This window comes from Pristiophorus japonicus, chromosome 30 (assembly GCF_044704955.1).
Source record: "Pristiophorus japonicus isolate sPriJap1 chromosome 30, sPriJap1.hap1, whole genome shotgun sequence".
Taxonomy (NCBI): Eukaryota; Metazoa; Chordata; class Chondrichthyes; family Pristiophoridae; genus Pristiophorus; species Pristiophorus japonicus.
This window is the reverse complement of record NC_092006.1, coordinates 5,529,966-5,541,304: the sequence shown is the minus strand read 5'-3', so window position 1 is coordinate 5,541,304 and position 11,339 is coordinate 5,529,966. Positions and strand designations below refer to the sequence as shown.

General features: G+C 47.2%; 1 long non-coding RNA gene across 1 annotated transcript; it reads right to left on the bottom strand.

Moving 5' to 3' along the window:
- Window positions 1–4,374: 4,374 nt before the first annotated feature.
- LOC139240269 (uncharacterized) lies at window positions 4,375–8,347 on the bottom strand. The gene is made up of 4 exons (XR_011588701.1): window positions 8,284–8,347; window positions 6,929–7,045; window positions 6,768–6,826; window positions 4,375–4,432 (listed from the first exon to the last, which is right to left on the bottom strand). It is a non-coding gene; the product is annotated as an uncharacterized lncRNA (long non-coding RNA).
- Between the last annotated feature and the right edge of the window lie 2,992 nt (window positions 8,348–11,339).

Below are 11,339 nucleotides of genomic sequence, written 5' to 3'. Positions count from 1 at the left end.
TTTTATCTTGAAGTGTGGCCACCAGTGCAATGTAGCGACATGCGGCTGCCACTTTGGCGCACAGGAAGATCCCACAAGCTCCAACGGGAAGGTTGTAAAGCGCGTTCTCTTCCACGGTGTCCACCAGTACGCTCGCGGCCTTCTGCGAGAGGTGGGCGCCCGAGGGACTGGAGTGCATCATCACCCCCCGCACCCGCCCGGCAACCAAATGTTAATTTGAACCACAATATTTAAAGTTTAATTTGTTTAAGTTAGTCAGGGGGGCCACTTGTATAATTTGTGTTTTTGGTGCTCTCAGGAAAAAAAAACCAAAAAACCAAGGAGACACTTTGGAGTGTGACCCTTTAAGCAGGGGTCACTGGTTTATAGATACAACGAAAATAGCTGTAAATTCCGCTGGGGGTGTGCAGCGAAGGTTCACCAGACTGATTCCCGGGATGTACAGGGCCTTGGTGAGGCCACACCTGGAATATTGTGTTCAGTTTTGGTCTCCTAATCATAGAAACATAGAAACATAGAAAATAGGTGCAGGAGTAGGCCATTCGGCCCTTCTAGCCTGCACCGCCATTCAATGAGTTCATGGCTGAACATGCAACTTCAGTACCCCATTCCTGCTTTCTCACCATACCCCTTGATTCCCCTAGTAGTAAGGACTTCATCCAACTCCTTTTTGAATATATTTAGTGAATTGGCCTCAACAACTTTCTGTGGTAGAGAATTCCACAGGTTCACCACTCTCTGGGTGAAGAAATTCCTCCTCATCTCGGTCCTAAATGGCTTCCCCCTTATCCTTAGACTGTGTCCCCTGGTTCTGGACTTCCCCAACATTGGGAACATTCTTCCTGCATCTAACCTGTCTAACCCCGTCAGAATTTTAAACGTTTCTATGAGGTCCCCTCTCATTCTTCTGAACTCCAGTGAATACAAGCCCAGTTGATCCAGTCTTTCTTGATAGGTCAGTCCCGCCATCCCGGGAATCAGTCTGGTGAACCTTCGCTGCACTCCCTCAATAGCAAGAATGTCCTTCCTCAGGTTAGGAGACCAAAACTGTACACAATACTTCAGGTGTGGCCTCACCAAGGCCCTGTACAATTGTAGCAACACCTCCCTGCCCCTGTACTCAAATCCCCTCGCTATGAAGGCCAACATGCCATTTGCTTTCTTAACCGCCTGCTGTACCTGCATGCCAACCTTCAATGACTGATGTACCATGACACCCAGGTCTCTTTGCACCTCCCCTTTTCCTAATCTGTCACCATTCAGATAATAGTCTGTCTCTCTGTTTTTACCACCAAAGTGGATAACCTCACATTTATCCACATTATACTTCATCTGCCATGCATGTGCCCACTCACCTAACCTATCCAAGTCGCTCTGCAGCCTCATAGCATCCTCCTCACAGCTCACACTGCCACCCAACTTAGTGTCATCCGCAAATTTGGAGATACTACATTTAATCCCCTCGTCTAAATCATTAATGTACAGTGTAAACAGCTGGGGCCCCAGCACAGAACCTTGCGGTACCCCACTAGTCACTGCCTGCCATTCTGAAAAGTCCCCATTTACTCCTACTCTTTGCTTCCTGTCTGACAACCAGTTCTCAATTCATGTCAGCACACTACCCCCAATCCCATGTGCTTTAACTTTGCACATTAATCTCTTGTGTGGGACCTTGTCGAAAGCCTTCTGAAAGTCCAAATATACCATATCAACTGGTTCTCCCTTGTCCACTCTACTGGAAACATCCTCAAAAAATTCCAGAAGATTTGTCAAGCATGATTTCCCTTTCACAAATCCATGCTGACTTGGACCTATCATATTACCTCTTTCCAAATGCGCTGCTATGACATTCTTAATAATTGATTCCATCATTTTACCCACTACCGATGTCAGGCAGACCGGTCTATAATTCCCTGTTTTCTCTCTCCCTCCTTTTTTTAAAAGTGGGGTTACATTGGCTACCCTCCACTCCATAGGAACTGATCCAGAGTCAATGGAATGTTGGAAAATGACTGTCAATGCATCCACTATTTTCAAGGCCACCTCCTTAAGTACTCTGGGATGCAGTCCATCAGGCCCTGGGGATTTATCGGCCTTCAATCCCATCAATTTCCCCAACACAGTTTCCCGACTAATAAGGATTTCCCTCAGTTCCTCCTCCTTAATAGACCCCCCGACCCCTTTTATATCCGGAAGGTTGTTTGTGTCCTCCTCAGTGAATACCGAACCAAAGTACTTGTTCAATTGGTCCGCCATTTCTTTGTTCCCCGTTATGACTTCCCCTGATTCTGACTGCAGGGGACCTACGTTTGTCTTTACTAACCTTTTTCTCTTTACATATCTATAGAAACTTTTGCAATCCGTCTTAATGTTCCCTGCAAGCTTCTTTTCGTACTCCATTTTCCCTGCCCTAATCAAACCCTTTGTTCTCCTCTGCTGAGTTCTAAATTTCTCCCAGTCCCTGGGTTCGCTGCTATTTCTGGCCAATTTGTATGCCACTTCCTTGGCTTTAATGCTATCCCTGATTTCCCTTGATAGCCACGGTTGAGCCACCTTCCCTTTTTTATTTTTACGCCAGACAGGAATGTACAATTGTTGTAGTTCATCCATGCGGTCTCTAAATGTCTGCCATTGCACATCCACAGTCAACCCCTTCATTATCATTCGCCAATCTATCCTAGCCAATTCACGCCTCATACCTTCAAAGTTAGCCTTCTTTAAGTTCTGGACCATGGTCTCTGAATTAACTGTTTCATTCTCCATCCTAATGCAGAATTCCACCATATTATGGTCACTCTTCCCCAAGGGGCCTCGCACAACGAGATTGCTAATTAATCCTCTCTCATTACACAACACCCAGTCTAAGATGGCCTCCCCCCTAGTTGGTTCCTCGACATATTGGTCTAAAAAACCATCCCTTATGCACTCCAGGAAATCCTCCTCCACCGTATTGCTTCCAGTTTGGTTAACCCAATCTATGTGCATATTAAAGTCACCCATTATAACTGCTGCACCTTTATTGCACGCACCCCTAATTTCATGTTTGATGCCCTCCCCAACATCACTACTACTGTTTGGAGGTCTGTACACAACTCCCACTAACGTTTTTTGCCCTTTGGTATCCTGCAGCTCTACCCATATAGATTCCACATCATCTAAGCTAATGTCCTTCCGAACTATTGCCTTAATTTGCTCCTTAACCAGCAATGCTACCCCACCTCCTTTTCCTTTTATTCTATCTTTCCTGAATGTTGAATACCCCTGGATGTTGAGTTCCCAGCCCTGATCATAGTGGAGCCACGTCTCCGTAATCCCAATCACATCATATTTGTTAACATCTATTTGCACATCTGTCCTCTATCTGAGGAAGGACGTTCTTGCTATTGAGGGAGTGCAGTGAAGGTTCACCAGACTGATTCCCGGGATGTACAGGGCCTTGGTGAGGCCACACCTGGAATATTGTGTTCAGTTTTGGTCTCCTAATCTGAGGAAGGACGTTCTTGCTATTGAGGGGGTGCAGCGAAGGTTCACCAGACTGTTTCTCGGAATGGCTGGACTGACATATGAGGAGAGACTGGATCAACTGGGCCTATATTCACTGGAGTTTAGAAGAATGAGAGGGGATCTCATAGAAACATATAAAATTCTGACGGGATTAGACAGGTTAGATTCAGGAAGAATGTTCCCGATGTTGGGGAAGTCCAGAACCAGGGGTCACAGTCTAAGGATAAGGGGTAAGCCATTTAGGACCGAGATGAGGAGAAACTTCTTCACCCAGAGAGTTGTGAACCTGTGGAATTCTCTACCACAGAGAGTTGTTGAGGCCAGGTCGTTGGATATATTCAAGAGGGAGTTAGATGTGGCCTTTAGATACGGCTAAAGGGATCAAGGGGTATGGAGAGAAAGCAGGAAAGGGGTACTGAGGTGAATGATCAGCCATGATCATATTGAATGGTGGTGCAGGCTCGAAGGGCCGAATGGCCTGTTCCTGCACCTATTTTCTATGTTTCTATGTTTCTATGTGATATAAAATGCACGTTCGTCCCTCTGACAGTTAAACTGAACACAGATCCTGAGATAATTGGCCCCTTTAGCAACAGGTATCATCGATTTCAACAATAAATTCCGCTTCTCTGTGTCTGATAACGGATGCATTCAAAGTGGGCATGAGGTTGTAAAGAGAATAAAATGGTTTTTATTGCAACGCTAATAAAGACAAGAATCAAAGATTGATCAAAACTACCGGCAGAGGAAAGTCACACTGGGAGTTCGGGGACATTGGAGTGAATGGTCACCGTGCACAGGTTGTGACTGAGGGCGCGGCGAGTGGGCGCTGTATTTCTCAAGGCCCCAACTCTTCCGATCCGGCAAACCCTTCCCGCTCTCACGATGCGGTCTAATCCACAGCGAATGCCAGGTGCGCGTACATAGTCTGTGAAGGAACAACACGAGAAAACCGTTACCTTCCTGCTCAACTATATTGAAAGGAAATAGACGTGCATTTCTATAGCGCCCTTCACCACCACCGGTCGTCCCAAAGCGCCTTACAGCCAATGAAGTACTTTTTGAAGTGCAGTCACTGTTGTATTGTGGGAAACGCGGCAGCTCAATTTGCGCACAGCAAGCTCCCACACACAGCGATGTGATAATGACCCGGATCATCTGTTTTTAGTGATGTTGGTTGAGGGATAAATATTGGCCCCAGGACACCGGGGAGAACTCCCCCTGCTCTTCTTCCAACAGTGGCCCCGGGATCTTTTACAACCGAGAGGGCAGATGGTGCCTCGGTTTAACGTCTCAGCCGAAAGACGGTCCCTCCGACAGTGCGGTGTTCCCTCAGTACTGCTCCTCCGACAGTGCGGCGCTCCCTCAGTACTGCCTCTCCTCCAGTCCTACACCCCTCCATATCTCTGCAACCTCCTCCAGCCTCTACATCCCTCCCTAACTCTGTAACCTCCTCCAGCCCCTACATCCCTCCCTATCTCTGTGACCTCCTTTAGCCCCTACACCCCTCCCTATCTCTGTAACCCCCTCCAACCCCTACACCCCTCCCTATCTTTGTAACCCCCTCCAACCCCTACACCCCTCCCTATCTCTGTAACCTGTTCCAACCCCTATACCCTCCCTATCTCTGTAACCTCCTCCAGCCCTACACCCCTCTCTATCTCTGTAACCTGCTCCAGCCCCTACACCCCTCTCTATCTCTGTAATCTCCTCTAGACTTTACACCCCTCCCTATCTCTGTAACCTCCTCCAGCCCCTACACCCCTCCTATCTCTGTAACCTCCTCCAGCCCATACACCCCTCTTTATGTCTGTACTCTCCTCCAGCACCTACATCCCTCCCTATCTCCTACTGCTCCTCCAATTCTGCCCTCTTGACCATCCCTGATTATAATCGCTCCACCATCGGTGGCCGTGCCTTCAGCTGCCTGGGTCCCAAGCTCTGGAACTCCCTCCATAAACCTCTCCGCCCCTCTCTCCTCCTTAAAACCTCCCTCCTCGGCCAAGCCTTTGCTCACCTGTCGTAATCTCTCCTCGTGGGGTTCGGCCTTTAATTTTTGTCTGACTAATGCTCCTGTGAAGCGCCTTAGGACATCAAAGGCGCTATTTAAATGCAAGACATCACTGTTGCAAAGAGATTTAGATAGGTTAAGCGAATGGGCTAAGGTTTGGCAGATGGAATACAATGTCGGAAAGTGTGAGGTCATCCACCTTGGGAAAAAAAACAGTAAAAGGGAATATTATTTGAATGGGGAGAAATTACAACATGCTGCGGTGCAGAGGGACCTGGGGGTCCTTGTGCATGAATCCCAAAAAGTTAGTTTGCAGGTGCAGTAGGTAATCAGGAAGGCGAATGGAATGTTGGCCTTCATTGCGAGAGGGATGGAGTACAAAAGCAGGGAGGTCCTTCTGCAACTGTATAGGGTATTGGTGAGGCCGCACCTGGAGTACTGCGTGCAGTTTTGGTCACCTTACTTAAGGAAGGATATACTGGCTTTGGAGGGGTACAGAGACGATTCACGAGGCTGATTCCGGAGATGAGGGGGTTACCTTATGATGATAGATTGAGTAGACTGGGTCTTTACTCGTTGGAGTTCAGAAGGATGAGGGGTGATCTTCTAGAAACATTTAAAATAATGAAAGGGATAGACAAGATAGAGGCAGAGAGGTTGTTTCCACTGGTCGGGGAGACTAGAACTAGGGGGCACAGCCTCAAAATACAGGGGAGCCAATTTAAAACCGAGTTGAGAAGGAATTTCTTCTCCCAGAGGGTTGTGAATCTGTGGAATTCTCTGCCCAAGGAAGCAGTTGAGGCTAGCTCATTGAATGCATTCAAGTCACAGATAGATAGATTTTTAAGCAATAAGGGAATTAAGGGTTACGGGGAGCGGGCGGGTAAGTGGAGCTGAGTCCACGGCCAGATCAGCCATGGTCTTGTTGAATGGTGGAGCAGGCTTGAGGGGCTAGATGGCCTACTCCTGTTCCTAATTCTTATGTTCTTATGCAATTCATTGCAGGTGAATAGCTTTGGGTTGTTTCTGAGAGAGGCACAAATGTATTAATGTGAATGTCTCATTGAAGTTACTGACAACGGACATGTCCATGGACACCAATGAAACACTTGACACCAGTATAGAATCTTACAGCACAGAAGGAGGCTAGTTGGCCCTTCGAGCTTGTGTCGGCTCTTTGAAAGTATGATCCAATTAGTCCCGCTCCCCGCTCTTTAATGAAAATAACATCTCCCATCTTTGTGGCACCTACCTCCTCTTCTGCTTTCTTTATTCTTGAAGCGGTACCTCGGTCAGTCGTGGCTGCACTCTCTAGGTTTAAGAAGATGACTGGCGTTAATGTCCAGGCCGGCACGCCAAAGGGAGAGGTTCAGCTAAAGGCGAAATTGAGGGTTTGGCTCAGACGGGCAGTACCTGGTTGGCGAGTCTTGCCACGCCGTGCCACCGCGACACCGATCAACCCCATCACAAGAGGAGCCATCGCCAGGCTGGCATAAAGCGCGAAGCGGCAGGTCGAGCTGTGAAGGGGCTCTGAACGGCAGAAAGACAACTCTTGTGAAATGAGCGAAACACAAAATAATTCAGTCAAATTCTGAAACCTCGTCCGCTGAGGGTTTGAAGCTGGTTTTTGGCCCGAATCATCAAAGGCATGGTGACGAACTATGAACTGTCTCAACGTAAGTGGCTGTGATCTCTGCGCTCTTCCAATCCTGGCCTCTTGAGCATTCCCCCCGATTTCTATCGCTCCACCATTGGTGGCCGTGCCTTCAGCTGCCTGGGGCCCCAAGCTCTGGAACTCTCTCCCTAAACCTCTCCGCCTCTCCTCCTTCTGTAAAACCTCCCTCTTTGACCAAGCTTTTGGTCAACTGTTCTAATATCTCCTTATATAAATTCAAGTACCCCGTAAGCCAGTTTAACCAGCTCGCCAACCTGCCCTTCCCACATTTACAGGTTTGTGTATATGGTCTCTCTCTGTCTCGCTGTTTTCCAAACTCATGTCATTTATAAAATACTACTTTTCCATACTAGTGCTCCCAATATACAACAACTTATATTTATATAGCGCCTGTAACGTAGTAAATCGCAAGTGAAGAACGTTCTCCTCATCTTAGTCTTAAATGGCCAACCCCTTACCCTGAGACTGTGTGACCCCTGGTTCTAGACTCCCCAGCCCCGGGGGGAAACACCCTCCCTGCATCCACCCTGTCAATCCCCCTCAGAGTCTTGTACGTTTCAATGAGATCACCTCTCCTTCTTCGAAACTCCATAAGAACATAAGAAATAGGAGCAGGAGTCGGCCATTCGGCCCCTCGAGCCTGCTCCGCCATTCAATACGATCATGGCTGATCCGATCATGGACTCAGCTCCACTTCCCTGCCCGCTCCCCATAACCCCTTAGTTACTTATCAGTTAAGAAACTGTCTATTTCTATCGTAAATTTACTCAATGTCCCGGCTTCCACAGCTCTCTGAGGCAGCGAATTCCACAGATTTACAACCCTCAGAGAAGAAATTCCTCCTCATCTCAGTTTTAAATGGGCGGCCCCTTATTCTGAGATTATGCCCCCTAGTTCTAGTCTCCCCCATCAGTGGAAACATCCTCTCTGCATCCAGCTTGTCAAGCCCCCTCATAATCTTATACGAAACTCCAGAGAACATAGGCCCATTCTACACAATCTCTCGTGCAAAAAAACCCCTCACATCCCAGCAATACTATAATGAACATTATTATCACTAACTATTTGGCAAACCGCCAGTAGCTCCAGTTACCTCCCGGAGACGCGACGCTTTCACTCAGGAGATCCCCGGTGGCGTTGATCGGAACGGTGCAAGTGCAGACGGCGCCGCTGCGCCAGGTTTCGGCCGAAACGCTCAGGACGCTTCTGGCGGTATAGCTCCCGTCCGGCTCCAGCGTCCCGGGCTCGCTCCATCCCTCGGCGGCCCGTCCCGCAACCAGCCAGCGGATGGGGAAGGAGTCGGGAGCAACGCCCCGTACCAGACACATCAAGGGCACCCTCTCCAGCCGGGGAATCTCAGCCGGCGGCGGCGTTAAGAGGAAGAGGACCGGGGGGCCCGCTAGATGGAAGGGAAATTGGAATTAACCAGGCGCACAAGGCAGGTTTGAATTGGTGTCTCGACGCACAATTGGATGGGCGTGTGGGATTACCTGTGATCACCAGCGTGGTGCCAGTCCCGAATATCAGGGACCGATTCCCGACGTTTGGAGCAGCGCAGTAATACCGCCCAGAATCGTTCCTCTGGACGTTGTCAATGACCAGCGAATAATTCCCTGATTGCTTGCATACCTCGCCGGAAAATCTTCCCCCGGGCGTCACGAACCGTCCGGTTTTGTAAACGAGCCGCATGCCCTCTCGGTGCCAGTGTGTGTACCAGTAAACGATGCTTGGGGCCAGCCTCCCGGTCTGGCATTGCAGTTTGACCAGGCTCCCGACATCGGCCGTTAGCAGCGCCGGAAATTGGCTCAAGACCGCCTGAGACACGACAGCTGAGACAAGGTTGCGGGGGGGGGGGGGCGGGACACAAAAATAAAAAAAACACAATATTAACAACAGGTTATAGGCCCCCGAGTCACCCTGGATACCGACACATCTCAAATTCCCCTCCACTGGCGCGTCGGGAGCGCGTGTGGGAAATTCCGCCGTGCTGCGCACCGTTAAATTGCGCCTCTCCGCCCGCAATTCCCACAGGCGCACAGTCCGAGTCCGTTCGCTGTGAAATCCGCTCCAATCATTGGCGAGCACCATGGCGACTGGCTGCAGTTAAGATTGCAAAAGCCTTCTCCCAAACCGATTATGCTTCCCCCTGGTCTAACCCGGCTCTCCAATCCATCTCTCCAGGGGTTGGGGACCGGGGGGCGCTTGATTATGTTAAAATGGGGCGATAGCTTTCTCACTAATTCCACTAGACAGGCCCCCCTCTCCCAACGGCAGACCCTCGCCTTCAAATACCGGAGTTCACTGACATCTTTATCTCAGTTAGGGGGCAGTTCAGTGTCACATTCGCTTCCACTCACCCATCACAATGTTCGGCTCCAAAGTCGCGCGATCGGTATTGAGCGAAGCCCGCACACCTTTATACTTTGCCCAATATCTAAGCTGCTTCTTAAAAAAATTATAGTTAAACGCAAACTTGTGTATCATCGAACGATGCAACACAGGAGGCCATTCGGCCCATCAAACCTGTGTTGTGCCGGCTCTGTGACAGAGCGACTCAATCATTCCCACTCCGCCCCTGCTCTTTCCCCACAGCCCGGCATATTGCCTCCTTTCCAAATATTTATCCAATTCCCCCGTTTGAAAGTCACTTTTTCATCTGCTCCCAGTGCCCCTTTCAGGCAGCGCGTTCCCGAGCACAAGCTCCCAGGGCTTGAAATCACGTCCTGAACTCCCCCTCTGGTTCTGTTACCGATTATCTCAAACATGTGTCCTCTGCTTACCCACCCTCCTCCCACTGGAAACAATCTCTCCTTCTTTACTCGATCGGAAACCTTCTCCTTATTAATTCTATCCAAAACCCGTCTCCTTATTAATTCTATCCAAAACCCTTCTCATTATTAATTCTATCCAAAACCCTTCTCCTTATTAAATCTATCCAAAACCCTTCTCCTTATTAAATCTATCCAAAACCCTTCTCCTTATTAATTCTTTCCAAAATCCTTCTCCTTATTAATTCTATCCAAAACCCTTCTCATTATTAATTCTATCCAAAACCGTTCTCATTATTAATTCTCTCCAAAACCCTTCTCCTTATTAATTCTTTCCAAAACCCTTCTCCTTATTAATTCTATCCAAAACCGTTCTCATTATTAATTCTATCCAAAACACCTTCTCCTTATTAATTCTCTCCAAAACCCTTCTCATTATTAATTCTATCCAAAACCCTTCTCATTATTAAATCTATCCAAAACCCTTCTCCTTATTAATTCTCTCCAAAACCCTTCTCCTTATTAATTCTATCCAAAACCGTTCTCATTATTAATTCTATCCAAAACACCTTCTCATTATTAATTCTATCCAAAACCCTTCTCCTTATTAATTCTCTCCAAATCCCTTCTCCTTATTAATGCTTTCCAAAACCCTCCTCCTTATTAACTCTCTCCAAAACCTTCCCCTCATTAATTCTCTCCAAAACCCTTCTCCTTATTAATTCTCTCCAAAACCTTCTCCTGATTAATTCTATCCAAAACCCTTCTCCTTATTAATTCTCTCCAAAACCCTTCTCCTTATTAATTCTATCCAAAACCCTTCTCCTTATTAATTCTATCCAAAACCCTTCTCATTATTAAATCTATTCAAAACCCTTCTCCTTATTAATTCTCTCCAAAACCCTTCTCCTTATTAATTCTCTCCAAAACCCTTCTCCTTATTAATTCTATCCAAAACCCTTCTCATTATTAAATCTATCCAAAACCCTTCTCCTTATTAATTGTATCCAAAACCCTTCTCCTTATTAATTCTATCCAAAACCTTTCTCATTATTAAATCTATCCAAACTCGTCTCCTTATTAATTCTATCCAAAACCCTTCTCCTTATTAATTGTATCCAAAACCCTTCTCCTTATTAATTGTATCCAAAACCCTTCTCCTTATTAATTCTCTCCAAAACCCTTCTCCTTATTAATTCTATCCAAAACCTTTCTCATTATTAAATCTATCCAAACTCTTCTCATTATTAATTCTATCCAAAACCCTTCTCATTATTAATTCTATCCAAAACCCTTCTCATTATTAAATCTATTCAAAACCCTTCTCCTTATTAATTCTCTCCAAAACCCTTCTCGTTATTAATTCTCTCCAAAACCCTTC